Raw genomic sequence first — 18,543 nt, forward strand, 5'->3', positions numbered from 1 at the left:
AACATTTCGAAATCAGACACCATTTTTCTATTTGAGTGGTAATTCTCCACTCCAAACGGTAGAGCATGAGAGCCAGTGAAAGCAATGCAGGGTTCACCGCATGTTGAGCTGAGAGGAGCGACTCCAAGATGCATTCAAGAAATCTCTCTAATTCCACAAAAGTCCCCTAACTACACACTTGCTGCTGCCACCTTGTGGTAATGGATTCACCACAAATAAGGTAGTTAGAATCTGATCAACATAAGACAATAACAAACAAAAAAAAATCAATTGTTTACCAATAATTAAGCAATCAGATATTCCCAATAATCTAAATGATTTTAAAACTAAGATAAGAAAATCCTTTATTAACATTGAAGACAGTCAAAAGTAAAGATAGTAAATAATAAACATGCATTTTAACAGGAATATAAAAATGTAAAAAATATATTAAATACAATATAGAGAGTGACTAACCAGAACATATACATACAGTGTAAACAATGGTATTGCACATTACTGGATGAACATAGGATGAATTCCATGTGGTCTACTGAGAGTGCAGTGCTTGTTAAGCAGGGAGGAATGACCTGTGATACCGCTCCTTTAGACATTAGGATGGATCAGTATGCAGAAACACTGGGCTTTAAGTTCCCACTGGTCTGAATTCACAATGAAATGCTCGTTTTAGCTGCAGGCCTGACAGATGTAATTAGCAGAATGCCTACACCACCAGGGAAGATGAAAAAGACCAACCATTACGTACAATGACAGCAATTAAAGCAATTACACAAAGCAACATATGTTGGGAGCTACAAGCCATTAGTCTCTAGAGCTGGGCTGTGTGTCAGTGCTGAGCTTTGGACCTTCCTCGCTGAGCCTCTGTTTGGCAACGACTCCAGCGTTGAGCCTAAAACTCAGCCGACCCAAACCGACACAAACAGCCTCAGTCAGATGAAAGGGTCTGACACAACAGGGCTTCATGACAACAAAACTCTGTTCCACAGCACTGTGCCCTTGTCAGAGGTTGAGGGTTTGGGTGCGTTTGTAAGTATATTTCTATAATTTGCATTTGTGTTTAGTGTGTGTGCAGCATGTGTGTGTTCAGACTTTGTGTTTGTGTGTCATTAGTGCAGCGTGTTAGAGTGCAATCCTGTGTCCATGGGCCACTGATCAAAGCAGCCACGCCGACAGCCGTCCAACTGGAGTAGGCCTCATTAAAAGAGCCGTAGGCAGATTGTGGAACTGTGATTAAAAAGGCACATCCAAACACCACATCCATTCAGACTACAGAGAGCCTCCTTAATCAAGGTTGTATCTTTGTTATGGGAGAAAAACACCTTTACTGTACATGAAAAACCATACCCATCATTCCACAGGATAAGAAGCCTTTTCAAACACTAAAGTTTTAATGAAGTTCACACCTACATCGTTCTTTTTGAAGCATGTTTTTCCACAAGGGTCAACGAACTTAATTAGGTGTTTTGTCAAATGTGTGCATGTGCGTCTTTTTTTTTTCTCTGATTAATTTTCCAAGCAAAGCACTTGTCAAAGACATAGAAAATCATGATGATGTTTTTCGGGCCTCACTGCTGCAGCGACTGCAGCATTTGAAGTTAGGCTACATATAAATGACGCCTAGAAGCACCGGCTGCATCCAGCTTCCTGAAAAAGGGCTGCAAGATAAAGTGTGTGAGAGGAGATGAGCGAATTAGCCTTTGGGAATATTCTCTTTGGGGGTCTGATCATGTCCTTGGCAACAGCTGCTGAGGGAATGGGTTGATATTGACTGGCAGTCTGAGAAAGTCACACAGAAGAGACTCTGGGAAAGGTGGACTCAAAACACTCAGTGTGCCAATTAGCACAGTTTAAACATGGACACACACAGACACACAGACACACACACCAGCATCAGGTTGAGTAGCTGAGCCCCACTGCGATAGAAGAACTAACACGTGTCTTATTCTCTGGCAGATATAATTACCACTCGGACCACATCGAGGGAGGTTCAGAAACGTAAGGGTCAGACGCTGCTAAGTGAAGCTGATTGGGGCTGGACAAAAAGCCAAAAGGACGACTGTAAAACAGCTGCCCACAATGAGAAAAGATTAAAGGAAAAAAAGAAAGAAAGACTCTTCTGCTTTTAAAAATAATGCATCTTTACTGTTAAATAGTATACTATGTCGTCCAAAATGTGTTAATTTTATTTAAAACTTCTTTTTGGTCCAAAATTTGACAAAAATGACATACAATACTATATCATCCAAAATTTGACAATTATTTTGAAAACTTTTTTGGTGCAAAATTTGCAAAAAACATCATACTATACTATATAGTCCAAAATGTGAAAAAACGTCATACTAGACTATGTCGTCGACCACAATGTCATACTACACTATTTTGTCTAAAATCTGGCCATTTCTTTAATAAAAAGAATTTTGGTCCAAAATTTGACCAAAACGTCATAATATACTATGTTGTCGACCTCAATGTCATACTACACTATTTTGTCCAAAATCTGACCATTTTAAAAAAAATATATATTTGGTCCAAAGTTTGACAAAAATGTCATACTATACTATGTCGTCCAAAATCTGACCATTTTTTTGAAATTTATTTTTTAGCCCAAAATGTGACCAAAACGTCATACTATACTATTTAGTCCAAATTCTGACAATTTTTTTGAAAAAAAGAATTTGCTCCAAAATTTGGCAAAAACGCCATACTATATACTATGTCGTCCTAAATCTGACAATTTTTTTTTTATTATTTTATTAGCCCAAAATGTGACCAAAACGTCATACTATACTATGCTGTTGACCTCAATGTCATACTACACAATTTTGTCCAAATTCTGACCATTTTTTTGAAAAAAAATATTTGGTTCAAAATTTGACAAAATGTCATACTATACTATGTCGTCCAAAATCGGACAATTTTTTTGAAAAACGTTTTTTTTTGATCCAAATGAGACAAAAACATCATACTATACTATGTAGTACGTCATACTACAATATGTTGTCCAAAATGTGACAATTTTTTGGGGAAAAAAATTGGTCCAAAATTTGACAAAAACGACATACTATACTATGTCGTCCAAAATCTGACAATTTTTTTGAAAAACTTTTTTTTGGTCCAAATTAGACAAAAACGTCATACTATACTATGTAGTACGTGATACTACACTATGTCGTCCACAATGTGACCATTTTTTGAAAAAAAACAATTGGTCCAAAATTTGACAAAAACGACATACTATACTATGTCGTCCAAAATGTGACCAAAACGTCATACTATACTATGCTGTTGACCTCAATGTCATACCACACTATTTTGTCCAAATTCTGACCATTTTTTTGAAAAAAATATTTGGTCCAAAATTTGACAAAAATGTCCTACTATACTATGTCGTCCAAAATCTGACCATTTTTTTGAAATTTATTTTTTAGCCCAAAATGTGACCAAAACGTCATACTATACTATGCTGTCGACCTCAATGTCATACTACACTATTTTGTCCAAATACTGACCATTTTTTTGAAAAAAAGATTTTGCTCAAAAGTTTGGCAAAAACGTCACTATGTCGTCCTAAATCTGCCCATTTTTTAGCCCATAATGTCATACAATGCTATGTCGTCGACCTCAAAGTCATACTACACTATTTTAATGGATAGTACAGTGCAGAAAGCGAGGAACAGAGAGGTGGGGAATGACATGCAGGAAAGAACGCTTGGTGTGGGATTTGAACCAGGGTCGACAGAAAAGAGGTATATAAGATCAACACATGGGGTAAGGATGGGTGCTCTACCATCTGGGCTAAACACTGCCCAAACAAAGGACACTATACTATGTTGTTGACCTTAATGTCATACCACAGTATCCCAAATTTGACAAAAACGACATACTATACTATGTCGTCCAAAATCTGACAATTTTTTTGAAAAACGTTTTTTTTGGTCCAAATGAGACAAAAACATAATACTATACTATGTAGTACGTCATACTACACTATGTCGTCCACAATGTGACCATTTTTTGAAAAAAAGAAATTGGTCCAAAATTTGACAAAAACGACATACTATACTATGTCGTCCAAAATCTGCAAATTTTTTGGAAAACGTTTTTTTTGGTCCAAATGAGACAAAAACGTCATACTATGCTATGTAGTACGTCATACTACACTATGTCGTCCAAAATGTGACCATTTAAAAAAAAAAAAAATTGGTCCAAAATTTGACAAAAAACGTCATACTATATTATGTCGTCCAAAATCTGACCATTTTTTTGAAATTTATTTTTTAGCCCAAAATCTGACCAAAACGTCATACTATACTATGCTGTTGACCTCAATGTCATAATACACTATTTTGTCCAAATTCTGACCATTTTTTTGAAAAAAACATTTGCTCCAAAATTTGGGAAAAACGCCATACTATATACTATGTCGTCCTAAATCTGACAATTTTTTTTTAATTTATTTATTAGCCCAAAATGTGACCAAAACGTCATACTATACTATGCTGTTGACCTCAATGTCATACTACACTATTTTGTCCAAATTCTGACCATTTTTTTGAAAAAAATATTTGGTCCAAAATTTGACAAAAATGTCATACTATACTATGTCGTCCTAAATCTGACAATTTTTTTTTAATTATTTTATTAGCCCAAAATGTGACCAAAACGTCATACTATACTATGCTGTTGACCTCAATGTCATACTACACAATTTTTCCAAATTCTGACCATTTTTTTGAAAAAAATATTTGGTTCAAATTTTGACAAAAAGCGAGGAACAGAGAGGTGGGGAATGACATGCAGAAAAGATCGTTTGGTGTGGGATTTGAACCAGAGTCGACAGAAAAGAGGTATATAGGTTCAACGGATGGGTGCTCTACCATCTGAGCTAAACACTGCCCAGACAAAGGACACTATACTATGTTGTTGACCTTAATGTCATACTACAGTATCCCAAATTTGACAAAAACGACATACTATACTATGTCGTCCAAAATCTGACAATTTTTTTGAAAAACGTTTTTTTTGGTCCAAATGAGACAAAAACATAATACTATACTATGTAGTACGTCATACTACACTATGTCGTCCACAATGTGACCATTTTTTGAAAAAAAGAAATTGGTCCAAAATTTGACAAAAACGACATACTATACTATGTCGTCCAAAATCTGCAAATTTTTTGGAAAACGTTTTTTTTGGTCCAAATGAGACAAAAACGTCATACTATGCTATGTAGTACGTCATACTACACTATGTCGTCCAAAATGTGACCATTTAAAAAAAAAAAAAATTGGTCCAAAATTTGACAAAAAACGTCATACTATATTATGTCGTCCAAAATCTGACCATTTTTTTGAAATTTATTTTTTAGCCCAAAATCTGACCAAAACGTCATACTATACTATGCTGTTGACCTCAATGTCATAATACACTATTTTGTCCAAATTCTGACCATTTTTTTGAAAAAAACATTTGCTCCAAAATTTGGGAAAAACGCCATACTATATACTATGTCGTCCTAAATCTGACAATTTTTTTTTAATTTATTTATTAGCCCAAAATGTGACCAAAACGTCATACTATACTATGCTGTTGACCTCAATGTCATACTACACTATTTTGTCCAAATTCTGACCATTTTTTTGAAAAAAATATTTGGTCCAAAATTTGACAAAAATGTCATACTATACTATGTCGTCCTAAATCTGACAATTTTTTTTTAATTATTTTATTAGCCCAAAATGTGACCAAAACGTCATACTATACTATGCTGTTGACCTCAATGTCATACTACACAATTTTTCCAAATTCTGACCATTTTTTTGAAAAAAATATTTGGTTCAAATTTTGACAAAAAGCGAGGAACAGAGAGGTGGGGAATGACATGCAGAAAAGATCGTTTGGTGTGGGATTTGAACCAGAGTCGACAGAAAAGAGGTATATAGGTTCAACGGATGGGTGCTCTACCATCTGAGCTAAACACTGCCCAGACAAAGGACACTATACTATGTTGTTGACCTTAATGTCATACTACAGTATCCCAAATTTGACAAAAACGACATACTATACTATGTCGTCCAAAATCTGACAATTTTTTTGAAAAACGTTTTTTTGGGTCCAAATGAGACAAAAACGTCATACTATACTATGTAGTACGTCATACTACACTATGTCGTCCACAATGTGACCATTTTTTGAAAAAAAAAATTGGTCCAAAATTTGACAAAAACGACATACTATACTATGTCGTCCAAAATCTGCAAATTTTTTGGAAAACGTTTTTTTTGGTCCAAATGAGACATAAACGTCATACTATACTATGTAGTACGTCATACTACACTATGTCGTCCAAAATGTGACCATTTTTAAAAAAAAAAAATTGGTCCAAAATTTGACAAAAACGACATACTATACTATGTCGTCCAAAATCTGACAATTTTTTTGAAATTTATTTTTTAGCCCAAAATGTGACCAAAACGTCATACTATACTATGCTGTTGACCTCAATGTCATACTACACTATTTTGTCCAAATTCTGACCATTTTTTTGAAAAAAATATTTGGTCCAAAATTTGACAAAAATGTCCTACTATACTATGTCGTCCAAAATCTGACCATTTTTTAGCCCATAATGTCATACAATGCTATGTCGTCGACCTCAAAGTCATACTACACTATTAATGGATGGTATAGTGCAGAAAGCGAGGAACAGAGAGGTGGGGAATGACATGCAGAAAAGAACGTTTGGTGTGGGATTTGAACCAGAGTCGACAGAAAAGAGGTATATAGGTTCAACGGATGGGTGCTCTACCATCTGAGCTAAACACTGCCCAGACAAAGGACACTATACTATGTTGTTGACCTTAATGTCATACTACAGTATCCCAAATTTGACAAAAACGACATACTATACTATGTCGTCCAAAATGTGACCATTTTTGGGGAAAAAAATTTGGTCCAAAATTTGACAAAAACGACATACTTTACTGTCGTCCAAAATCTGGATTTGCAGTCCAAAATCTGCAAATTTTTTGGAAAACGTTCTTTTTGGTCCAAATGAGACAAAAACGTCATACTATACTATGTAGTACGTCATACTACACTATGTCGTCCACAATGTGACCATTTTTTGAAAAAAAAATTGGTCCAAAATTTGACAAAAGACATACTATACTATGTCGTCCAAAATCTGACAATTTTTTGAAAAACGTTTTTTTGGGTCCAAATGAGACAAAAACGTCATACTATACTATGTAGTACGTCATACTACACTATGTCGTCCACAATGTGACCATTTTTTGAAAAAAAAAATTGGTCCAAAATTTGACAAAAACGACATACTATACTATGTCGTCCAAAATATGCAAATTTTTTGGAAAACGTTTTTTTTGGTCCAAATGAGACACAAACGTCATACTATACTATGTAGTACGTCATACTACACTATGTCGTCCAAAATGTGACCATTTTAAAAAAAAAAAAATTGGTCCAAAATTTGACAAAAAACGACATACTATACTATGTCGTCCAAAATCTGACAATTTTTTTGAAATTTATTTTTTAGCCCAAAATGTGACCAAAACGTCATACTATACTATGCTGTTGACCTCAATGTCATACTACACTATTTTGTCCAAAATCTGACCATTTTTTTGAAAAAAAAAATTGGTCCAAAATTTGACAAAAAACGACATACTATACTATGTCGTCCAAAATCTGACAATTTTTTTGAAATTTATTTTTTAGCCCAAAATGTGACCAAAACGTCATACTATACTATGCTGTTGACCTCAATGTCATACTATACTATGTCGTCCAAAATCTGACCATTTTTTTGAAATTTATTTTTTAGCCCAAAATGTGACCAAAACGTCATACTATACTATGCTGTCGACCTCAATGTCATACTACACTATTTTGTCCAAGTTCTGACCATTTTTTTGAAAAAAAGATTTTGCTCAAAAGTTTGGCAAAAACGTCACTATGTCGTCCTAAATCTGCCCATTTTTTAGCCCATAATGTCATACAATGCTATGTCGTCGACCTCAAAGTCATACTACACTATTTTTAATGGATAGTATAGTGCAGAAAGCGAGGAACAGAGAGGTGGGGAATGACATGCAGGAAAGAACGCTTGGTGTGGGATTTGAACCAGAGTCGACAGAAAAGAGGTATATAGGTTCAACGCATGGGATAAGGATGGGTGCTCTACCATCTGAGCTAAACACTGCCCAGACAAAAGACACTATACTATGTTTTTGACCTTAATGTCATACCACAGTATCCAAAATTTGACAAAAACGACATACTACACTATGTCGTCCAAAATCTGACAATTTTTTTAAAAACGTTTTTTTTGGTCAAAATGAGACAAAAACATCATACTATACTATGTAGTACATCATACTACACTATGTCGTCCAAAATGTGACCATTTTTGGGAAAAAAAACATTGGTCCAAAATTTGACAAAAACGACATACTATACTATGTCGTCCAAAATCTGACAATTTTTTTGAAAAACGTTTTTTTTGGTCCAAATGAGACAAAAACGTCATACTATACTATGTAGTACGTCATACTACACTGTCGTCCAAAATGTGACCATTTTTAAAAAAAAAAAATTGGTCCAAAATTTGACAAAAACGACATACTATACTGTCGTCCAAAATCTGACAATTTTTTTGGAATTTATTTTTTAGCCCAAAATGTGACCAAAACGTCATACTATACTATGCTGTTGACCTCAATGTCATACTACACTATTTTGTCCAAATTCTGACCATTTTTTGAAAAACAAAATTGGTCCAAAATTTGACAAAAACGACATACTATACTATGTCGTCCAAAATCTGACAATTTTTTTGAAAAACTTTTTTTTGGTCCAAATGAGACAAAAACATCATACTATACTATGTAGTACGTCATACTACAATATGTTGTCCAAAATGTGACAATTTTTGGGGAAAAAAAATTGGTCCAACATTTGACAAAAACGACATACTATACTATGTCGTCCAAAATCTGACAATTTTTTTGAAATTTATTTTTTAGCCCAAAATGTGACCAAAACGTCATACTATACTATGCTGTTGACCTCAATGTCATACGACACTATTTTGTCCAAATTCTGACCATTTTTTTGAAAAAAATATTTGGTCCAAAATTTGACAAAAATGTCATACTATACTATGTCGTCCAAAATCTGACAATTTTTTTGAAAAACTTTTTTTTGGTCCAAATGAGACAAAAACGTCATACTATACTATGTAGTACGTCATACTACACTATGTCGTCCACAATGTGACCATTTTTTGAAAAAAAATATTGGTCCAAAATTTGACAAAAACGACATACTATACTATGTCGTCCAAAATCTGCAAATTTTTTGGAAAACGTTTTTTTTGGTCCAAATGAGACAAAAACGTCATACTATGCTATGTAGTACGTCATACTACACTATGTCGTCCAAAATGTGACCATTTAAAAAAAAAAAAATTGGTTCAAAATTTGACAAAAACGACATACTATATACTATGTCGCCCAAAATCTGACAATTTTTTTGAAATTTATTTTTTAGCCCAAAATGTGACCAAAACGTCATACTATACTATGCTGTTGACCTCAATGTCATACTACACTATTTTGTCCAAATTCTGACCATTTTTTGAAAAACAAAATTGGTCCAAAATTTGACAAAAACGACATACTATACTATGTCGTCCAAAATCTGACAATTTTTTTGAAAAACTTTTTTTTGGTCCAAATGAGACAAAAACATCATACTATACTATGTAGTACATCATACTACAATATGTTGTCCAAAATGTGACAATTTTTGGGGAAAAAAAATTGGTCCAACATTTGACAAAAACGACATACTATACTATGTCGTCCAAAATCTGACAATTTTTTTGAAATTTATTTTTTAGCCCAAAATGTGACCAAAACGTCATACTATACTATGCTGTTGACCTCAATGTCATACTACACTATTTTGTCCAAATTCTGACCATTTTTTTGAAAAAAATATTTGGTCCAAAATTTGACAAAAATGTCATACTATACTATGTCGTCCAAAATCTGACAATTTTTTTGAAAAACTTTTTTTTGGTCCAAATGAGACAAAAACGTCATACTATACTATGTAGTACGTCATACTACACTATGTCGTCCACAATGTGACCATTTTTTGAAAAAAAATATTGGTCCAAAATTTGACAAAAACGACATACTATACTATGTCGTCCAAAATCTGCAAATTTTTTGGAAAACGTTTTTTTTGGTCCAAATGAGACAAAAACGTCATACTATGCTATGTAGTACGTCATACTACACTATGTCGTCCAAAATGTGACCATTTAAAAAAAAAAAAAATTGGTCCAAAATTTGACAAAAACAACATACTATACTATGTCGCCCAAAATCTGACAATTTTTTTGAAATTTATTTTTTAGCCCAAAATGTGACCAAAACGTCATACTATACTATGCTGTTGACCTCAATGTCATACTACACTATTTTGTCCAAATTCTGACCATTTTTTTGAAATTTATTTATTAGCCCAAAATGTGACCAAAACGTCATACTATACTATGCTGTTGACCTCAATGTCATACTACACTATTTTGTCCAAATTCTGACCATTTTTTGAAAAACAAAATTGGTCCAAAATTTGACAAAAACGACATACTATACTTTGTCGTCCAAAATCTGACAATTTTTTTGAAAAACTTTTTTTGGTCCAAATGAGACAAAAACATCATACTATACCATGTAGTACGTCATACTACAATATGTTGTCCAAAATGTGACAATTTTTGGGGAAAAAAAATTGGTCCAACATTTGACAAAAACGACATACTATACTATGTCGTCCAAAATCTGACAATTTTTTTGAAAATCGTTTTGTTTGGTCCAAATGAGACAAAAACGTCATACTATACTATGTAGTACGTCATACTACACTATGTTGTCCACAATGTGACCATTTTTTGAAAAAAAAAATTGGTCCAAAATTTGACAAAAACGACATACTATACTATGTCGTCCAAAATCTGACAATTTTTTTGAAAAACGTTTTTTTTTGTCCAAATGAGACAAAAACGTCATACTATACTATACTATGTCGTCCAAAATCTGACAATTTTTTTGAAAAACTTTTTTTTGGTCCAAATGAGACAAAAACATCATACTATACTATGTAGTACGTCATACTACAATATGTTGTCCAAAATGTGACAATTTTTGGGGAAAAAAAATTGGTCCAACATTTGACAAAAACGACATACTATACTATGTCGTCCAAAATCTGACAATTTTTTTGAAATTTATTTTTTAGCCCAAAATGTGACCAAAACGTCATACTATACTATGCTGTTGACCTCAATGTCATACTACACTATTTTGTCCAAATTCTGACCATTTTTTTGAAAAAAATATTTGGTCCAAAATTTGACAAAAATGTCATACTATACTATGTCGTCCAAAATCTGACAATTTTTTTGAAAAACTTTTTTTTGGTCTAAATGAGACAAAAACGTCATACTATACTATGTAGTACGTCATACTACACTATGTCGTCCACAATGTGACCATTTTTTGAAAAAAAATATTGGTCCAAAATTTGACAAAAACGACATACTATACTATGTCGTCCAAAATCTGCAAATTTTTTGGAAAACGTTTTTTTTGGTCCAAATGAGACAAAAACGTCATACTATGCTATGTAGTACGTCATACTACACTATGTCGTCCAAAATGTGACCATTTAAAAAAAAAAAAAATTGGTCCAAAATTTGACAAAAACGACATACTATACTATGTCGCCCAAAATCTGACAATTTTTTTGAAATTTATTTTTTAGCCCAAAATGTGACCAAAACGTCATACTATACTATGCTGTTGACCTCAATGTCATACTACACTATTTTGTCCAAATTCTGACCATTTTTTTGAAATTTATTTATTAGCCCAAAATGTGACCAAAACGTCATACTATACTATGCTGTTGACCTCAATGTCATAATACACTATTTTGTCCAAAATCTGACAATTTTTTTGAAAAACGTTTTTTTTGGTCCAAATGAGACAAAAACGTCATACTATACTATGTAGTACGTCATACTACACTATGTCGTCCAAAATGTGACCATTTTTAAAAAAAAAAAATTGGTCCAAAATTTGACAAAAACGACATACTATACTATGTCGTCCAAAATCTGACAATTTTTTTGAAATTTATTTTTTAGCCCAAAATGTGACCAAAACGTCATACTATACTATGCTGTTGACCTCAATGTCATACTACACTATTTTGTCCAAATTCTGACCATTTTTTGAAAAACAAAATTGGTCCAAAATTTGACAAAAACGACATACTATACTTTGTCGTCCAAAATCTGACAATTTTTTTGAAAAACTTTTTTTGGTCCAAATGAGACAAAAACATCATACTATACTATGTAGTACGTCATACTACAATATGTTGTCCAAAATGTGACAATTTTTGGGGAAAAAAAATTGGTCCAACATTTGACAAAAACGACATACTATATACTATGTCGTCCAAAATCTGACAATTTTTTTGAAAATCGTTTTGTTTGGTCCAAATGAGACAAAAACGTCATACTATACTATGTAGTACGTCATACTACACTATGTTGTCCACAATGTGACCATTTTTTGAAAAAAAAAATTGGTCCAAAATTTGACAAAAACGACATACTATATACTATGTCGTCCAAAATCTGACAATTTTTTTGAAAAACGTTTTTTTTGGTCCAAATGAGACAAAAACGTCATACTATACTATGTAGTACGTCATACTACACTATGTCGTCCAAAATGTGACCATTTTTAAAAAAAAGAAAATTGGTCCAAAATTTGACAAAAACGACATACTATACTATGTCGTCCAAAATCTGACAATTTTTTTGAAATTTATTTATTAGCCCAAAATGTGACAAAAACGTCATACTATACTATGCTGTTGACCTCAATGTCATACTACACTATTTTGTCCAAATTCTGACCATTTTTTTGAAAAAAATATTTGGTCCAAAATTTGACAAAAATGTCATACTATACTATGTAGTACGTCATACTACAATATGTTGTCCAAAATGTGACAATTTTTGGGGAAAAAAAATTGGTCCAAAATTTGACAAAAACGACATACTATACTATGTCGTCCAAAATCTGACAATTTTTTTGAAAAACGTTTTTTTTGGTCCAAATGAGACAAAAACGTCATACTATACTATGTAGTACGTCATACTACACTATGTCGTCCAAAATGTGACCATTTTTTAAAAAAAAAAAATTGGTCCAAAATTTGACAAAAACGACATACTATATACTATGTCGTCCAAAATCTGACAATTTTTTTGAAATTTATTTTTTAGCCCAAAATGTGACCAAAACGTCATACTATACTATGCTGTTGACCTCAATGTCATACTACACTATTTTGTCCAAATTCTGACCATTTTTTTAAAAACAAAATTGGTCCAAATGAGACAAAAACATCATACTATACTATGTAGTACGTCATACTACAATATGTTGTCCAAAATGTGACAATTTTTGGGGAAAAAAAATTGGTCCAACATTTGACAAAAACGACATACTATACTATGTCGTCCAAAATCTGACAATTTTTTTGAAATTTATTTTTTAGCCCAAAATGTGACCAAAACGTCATACTATACTATGCTGTTGACCTCAATGTCATACTACACTATTTTGTCCAAAATCTGACAATTTTTTTGAAAAACTTTTTTTTGGTCCAAATGAGACAAAAACGTCATACTATACTATGTAGTACGTCATACTACACTATGTCGTCCAAAATGTGACCATTTTTAAAAAAAAAAAATTGGTCCAAAATTTGACAAAAACGACATACTATACTATGTCGTCCAAAATCTGACAATTTTTTTGAAATTTATTTTTTAGCCCAAAATGTGACCAAAACGTCATACTATACTATGCTGTTGACCTCAATGTCATACTACACTATTTTGTCCAAATTCTGACCATTTTTTGAAAAACAAAATTGGTCCAAAATTTGACAAAAACGACATACTATACTTTGTCGTCCAAAATCTGACAATTTTTTTGAAAAACTTTTTTTTGGTCCAAATGAGACAAAAACATCATACTATACTATGTAGTACGTCATACTACAATATGTTGTCCAAAATGTGACAATTTTTGGGGAAAGAAAATTGGTCCAACATTTGACAAAAACGACATACTATACTATGTCATCCAAAATCTGACAATTTTTTTGAAAATCGTTTTGTTTGGTCCAAATGAGACAAAAACGTCATACTATACTATGTAGTACGTCATACTACACTATGTTGTCCACAATGTGACCATTTTTTGAAAAAAAAAATTGGTCCAAAATTTGACAAAAACGACATACTATACTATGTCGTCCAAAATCTGACAATTTTTTTGAAAAACGTTTTTTTTGGTCCAAATGAGACAAAAACGTCATACTATACTATGTAGTACGTCATACTACACTATGTCGTCCAAAATGTGACCATTTTTAAAAAAAAAAAATTGGTCCAAAATTTGACAAAAACGACATACTATACTATGTCGTCCAAAATCTGACAATTTTTTTGAAATTTATTTATTAGCCCAAAATGTGACAAAAACGTCATACTATACTATGCTGTTGACCTCAATGTCATACTACACTATTTTGTCCAAATTCTGACCATTTTTTTGAAAAAAATATTTGGTCCAAAATTTGACAAAAATGTCATACTATACTATGTAGTACGTCATACTACAATATGTTGTCCAAAATGTGACAATTTTTGGGGAAAAAAAATTGGTCCAAAATTTGACAAAAACGACATACTATACTATGTCGTCCAAAATCTGACAATTTTTTTGAAAAACGTTTTTTTTGGTCCAAATGAGACAAAAACGTCATACTATACTATGTAGTACGTCATACTACACTATGTCGTCCAAAATGTGACCATTTTAAAAAAAAAAAAATTGGTCCAAAATTTGACAAAAACGACATACTATACTATGTCGTCCAAAATCTGACAATTTTTTTGAAATTTATTTTTTAGCCCAAAATGTGACCAAAACGTCATACTATACTATGCTGTTGACCTCAATGTCATACTACACTATTTTGTCCAAATTCTGACCATTTTTTGAAAAACAAAATTGGTCCAAAATTTGACAAAAACGACATACTATACTATGTCGTCCAAAATCTGACAATTTTTTTGAAAAACTTTTTTTTGGTCCAAATGAGACAAAAACATCATACTATACTATGTAGTACGTCATACTACAATATGTTGTCCAAAATGTGACAATTTTTTGGAAAAAAAATTGGTCCAACATTTGACAAAAACGACATACTATACTATGTCGTCCAAAATCTGACAATTTTTTTGAAAATCGTTTTGTTTGGTCCAAATGAGACAAAAACGTCATACTATACTATGTAGTACGTCATACTACACTATGTCGTCCAAAATCTGACCATTTTTTTGAAATTTATTTATTAGCCCAAAATGTGACCAAAACGTCATACTATACTATGCTGTTGACCTCAATGTCATACTACACTATTTTGTCCAAATTCTGACCATTTTTTTGAAAAAAATATTTGGTCCAAAATTTGACAAAAATGTCATACTATACTATGTCGTCCAAAATCTGACAATTTTTTTGAAAAACTTTTTTTTGGTCCAAATGAGACAAAAACGTCATACTATACTATGTAGTACGTCATACTACACTATGTCGTCCACAATGGGACCATTTTTTGAAAAACAAAATTGGTCCAAAATTTGACAAAAACGACATACTATACTATGTCGTCCAAAATCTGACAATTTTTTTGAAAAACGTTTTTTTTGGTCCAAATGAGACAAAAACATCAAACTATACTATGTAGTACGTCATACTACAATATGTTGTCCAAAATGTGACAATTTTTGGGGAAAAAAAATTGGTCCAAAATTTGACAAAAACGACATACTATACTATGTCGTCCAAAATCTGACAATTTTTGTGAAAAACGTTTTGTTTGGTCCAAATGAGACAAAAACGTCATACTATTCTATGTAGTACGTCATACTACACTATTTTGTCCAAAATCTGACCATTTTTTTGAAAAAAATATTTGGTCCAAAATTTGACAAAAATGTCATACTATATACTATGTCGTCCAAAATCTGACCATTTTTTTGAAATTTATTTATTAGCCCAAAATGTGACCAAAACGTCATACTATACTATGCTGTTGACCTCAATGTCATACTACACTATTTTGTCCAAATTCTGACCATTTTTTTGAAAAAAATATTTGGTCCAAAATTTGACAAAAATGTCATACTATACTATGTCGTCCAAAATCTGACCATTTTTTTGAAATTTATTTATTAGCCCAAAATGTGACCAAAACGTCATACTATACTATGCTGTTGACCTCAATGTCATACTACACTATTTTGTCCAAATTCTGACCATTTTTTGAAAAACAAAATTGGTCCAAAATTTGACAAAAACGACATACTATACTATGTCGTCCAAAATCTGACAATTTTTTTGAAAAACGTTTTTTTTGGTCCAAATGAGACAAAAACATCATACTATACTATGTAGTACCTCATACTACAATATGTTGTCCAAAATGTGACAATTTTTGGGGAAAAAAAATTGGTCCAACATTTGACAAAAACGACATACTATACTATGTCGTCCAAAATCTGACAATTTTTTTGAAAAACGTTTTGTTTGGTCCAAATGAGACAAAAACGTCATACTATACTATGTAGTACGTCATACTACACTATGTCGTCCAAAATGTGACCATTTTTAAAAAAAAAGAAATTGGTCCAAAATTTGACAAAAACGACATACTATACTATGTCGTCCAAAATCTGACAATTTTTTTGAAATTTATTTTTTAGCCCAAAATGTGACCAAAACGTCATACTATACTATGCTGTTGACCTCAATGTCATACTACACTATTTTGTCCAAATTCTGACCATTTTTTTGAAAAAAATATTTGGTCCAAAATTTGACAAAAATGTCATACTATACTATGTCGTCCAAAATCTGACAATTTTTTTGAAAAACTTTTTTTTGGTCCAAATGAGACAAAAACGTCATACTATACTATGTAGTACGTCATACTACACTATGTCGTCCACAATGGGACCATTTTTTGAAAAACAAAATTGGTCCAAAATTTGACAAAAACGACATACTATACTATGTCGTCCAAAATCTGACAATTTTTTTGAAAAACGTTTTTTTTGGTCCAAATGAGACAAAAACATCATACTATACTATGTAGTACGTCATACTACAATATGTTGTCCAAAATGTGACAATTTTTGGGGAAAAAAAATTGGTCCAACATTTGACAAAAACGACATACTATACTATGTCGTCCAAAATCTGACAATTTTTTTGAAAAACGTTTTGTTTGGTCCAAATGAGACAAAAACGTTTTACTATACTATGTAGTATGTCATACTACACTATGTTGTCCACAATGTGACCATTTTTTGAAAAAAAAAATTGGTCCAAAATTTGACAAAAACGACATACTATACTATGTCGTCCAAAATCTGACAATTTTTTTGAAAAACTTTTTTTTTGGTCCAAATGAGACAAAAACGTCATACTATACTATGTAGTACGTCATACTACACTGTCGTCCAAAATCTGAAATTTTTTTTGAAATTTATTTATTAGCCCAAAATGTGACCAAAACGTCATACTATACTATGCTGTTGACCTCAATGTCATACTACACTATTTTGTCCAAATTCTGACCATTTTTTTGAAAAAAATATTTGGTCCAAAATTTGACAAAAATGTCATACTATACTATGTCGTCCAAAATCTGACAATTTTTTTGAAAAACTTTTTTTTGGTCCAAATGAGACAAAAACGTCATACTATACTATGTAGTACGTCATACTACACTATGTCGTCCACAATGGGACCATTTTTTGAAAAACAAAATTGGTCCAAAATTTGACAAAAACGACATACTATACTATGTCGTCCAAAATCTGACAATTTTTTTGAAAAACGTTTTTTTTGGTCCAAATGAGACAAAAACGTCATACTATACTATGTAGTACGTCATACTACACTGTCGTCCAAAATGTGACCATTTTTAAAAAAAAAAAATTGGTCCAAAATTTGACAAAAACGACATACTATATACTATGTCGTCCAAAATCTGACAATTTTTTTGAAATTTATTTTTTAGCCCAAAATGTGACCAAAACGTCATACTATACTATGCTGTTGACCTCAATGTCATACTACACTATTTTGTCCAAATTCTGACCATTTTTTGAAAAACAAAATTGGTCCAAAATTTGACAAAAACGACATACTATACTATGTCGTCCAAAATCTGACAATTTTTTTGAAAAACTTTTTTTTGGTCCAAATGAGACAAAAACATCATACTATACTATGTAGTACGTCATACTACAATATGTTGTCCAAAATGTGACAA

The 18,543-nt window shown here is 32.1% G+C and overlaps 1 protein-coding gene across 1 annotated transcript in view; it reads right to left on the reverse strand.

Moving 5' to 3' along the window:
• klhl29 (kelch like family member 29) overlaps positions 1-18,543 on the reverse strand; it is a gene marked incomplete at both ends in the record, with an annotated part of 157,202 nt that overhangs the window by 13,400 nt on the left and 125,259 nt on the right.

The sequence above is a fragment of the Microchirus variegatus genome (assembly GCF_963457635.1).
Source record: "Microchirus variegatus genome assembly, chromosome: 12".
In the NCBI taxonomy this organism is placed as follows: Eukaryota; Metazoa; Chordata; class Actinopteri; order Pleuronectiformes; family Soleidae; genus Microchirus; species Microchirus variegatus.